General features: G+C 33.5%; 1 long non-coding RNA gene across 1 annotated transcript; it reads right to left on the bottom strand.

The window, feature by feature from the left end:
* Window positions 1-1,289: 1,289 nt before the first annotated feature.
* LOC132746581 (uncharacterized) lies at window positions 1,290-2,093 on the bottom strand. The gene is made up of 2 exons (XR_009627999.1): window positions 1,717-2,093; window positions 1,290-1,380 (listed from the first exon to the last, which is right to left on the bottom strand). It is a non-coding gene; the product is annotated as an uncharacterized LOC132746581 (long non-coding RNA).
* Window positions 2,094-2,295: the final 202 nt, after the last annotated feature.

Here is a 2,295-nt window from a genome sequence, read left to right as displayed (position 1 = left end):
TTTGACTATTAGATCATAATATAACTGATATACGATTGGTAATTTACATTGACTGATATGTGACAAAACTACTTAAAGTCATTGTTCGAGTTAGGGAATTTGGAATATGTTTCGATTGGTCAATAATAAGGAACAATTTAAAAAAAAACGTGTGAATAAGCCATTGTGTCAATGTTAATATATTTTGTATCTACTATATAATCAAATTTATTTCAAATCTAAAAAAAAGAACAATAATGAAAGCTGTTTGTTGCTATTTTTCTCTTCTTTTCCTTTACTGTTAATCATGCCAAGATAAAAAAAGTCCTAAGACTATGTAAAAAGAAAAGAAGTATATCGAGGAGAAAAAATGATGAAGATAAACACAACTGAACTTCAATTTAGCATATTGTGTTTTATATCTATTTGAAAGACCCTGTGTTAGGATATATCTGCACGCATGCACAATTTGTATATAAATTTCTTATTAGATGAACGGGTATACTTGCCTTAATATTGCTAATTATTAAAAAAAAAGATAAGTTATTCCTCGCTAAAAATATGCATGCCACATTATTGAAACAAAAGTTTGCAACCAAAAATGCTTGAAGTATAAGTCTGCAACCAAAATGTGCTTGAACAATATATTTTTGTGTATTGAATGTTATCTTTGGACTTGCGAACTAAACCATTTGTACAGCATTAACAGAAACATATTTTGTTATTGTTAAATGCAGTTCAAAACTTACAAATTCGAATAAATTAGGAGAAAAACCGACCAGAACAGTCACATGTCAAATTTCAAAATATCTACATGATCAGTTTATATCTTCAATAACTTCGTCAAAACAGAATCTAGGATGCTGAAACCTTTAACCGAGTGTGGCATATATATTGCATTATGGAATAGACATACTAATGAACTTCAAAATAACAAAGAAACCTACTTGCCTAGCAAATATTCGTTCACCCGTTTCAAAAAATGACGACGTGTTTGCCATTTTGTCAAGTTTGCAACCAATTCGCTCGCTTGAACCAAGTGAGCAACCACTTCACGTCCTGCCCCTTGACTACTTGTCTTACGTGGGGACGGGGGTGTAAGATAGAGTTTTCTAGCACCGGTGTAAACGGTAGATAATCCTGTCTGATATGCAAGAAATATTAGTATGTTGCATATCATTCAAGAAATACTAAATATATCAAACCACTAGTACGAAAAGAAATACTGCCCGAAAAAGACCTGCATCCCTTACGGAAAAGAAGAAGAAAAAACGCAAAACAACAACAACAACAACAACAACAACAAAATATAAAATAAAAGAAAACATGATTTTATTAATACAACATTTTTGATATCTTCATTTTATTTTTGCCATTTCCAATCAAGTTTCGTATCTACACCTGAAAATAGAATAATCATTATGCAAGTATATTCTGTGTGCACTAACAAATTCATACATGGGTAATTAGCTCCGTAAGTTTAAAGGAAATATTGGGAAAAGTTTGTTTCATTCTCGAAGTTGCATGTCCATGTAATTGGTTCCGTTAGTTTTATCAACAAGCTGCTCAAAGCTTACAAATGTATCAAGTTTCAATCGTGGATTGACTTAGATATATCATTTTTTTAAATGCTATTTAATGCTGTACATGTTCGTGCATTTTATCTTACACTTCTTTTGAATATTTCGGCGTTCATTTCTCTCGTGGTATTTAATGTATTTTTAAGTAAGGACATACCTTAGTTACAGTGACAGTGTCCGTTGTCATCGCATGTTGGGACACCACCGGCATTACAGTGACCATGACAATCGCTATCTCCTGTGCAGGCTTGTACGTGTTGACAATGGCAGTGGTTACCATGGCAGGATGGCTCTTGACCAGCCCCGCACGTCAAGTGGTTACAGTCTGAGTCCACGGTACAACACTGCACAGTAACTGTAACAAACAATATGACAACAGGGGTGATCAGATGGAATTGCAGTCAATGAATATTTAATTATGTGAACACGCTACGTTATAAATGGAAAGATTTGTTTCCTTTAGTTTGGCTTTAAATGAATAACATCCGGTTAGGATAGCAGAATGGAGGCATGGCAATACCAAGGAGTGTTTAATAAAATATCGAGGTCATCCGTTTAACTCCCAGGGAGCAGACTATTTTATTTAACGATGAACAATAAGCTTGAACAAGGTCAACCGTACCACCTGAACTAAATCTAGTAATTCAATAAATCTAGTATTTTATAAAAGGATGGAGACTGGCTGAGAAGAACTCTTTTTTCCTTTAAATATAGAACGGAATTTCTACATCCATCT

This window comes from Ruditapes philippinarum, unplaced genomic scaffold (genome assembly GCF_026571515.1).
Source record: "Ruditapes philippinarum isolate M1 unplaced genomic scaffold, ASM2657151v2 ctg20995_1_1_1_1, whole genome shotgun sequence".
In the NCBI taxonomy this organism is placed as follows: Eukaryota; Metazoa; Mollusca; class Bivalvia; order Venerida; family Veneridae; genus Ruditapes; species Ruditapes philippinarum.
Note: the sequence above shows the minus strand (reverse complement) of the source record. Positions and strands in the feature narration are given on the sequence as shown.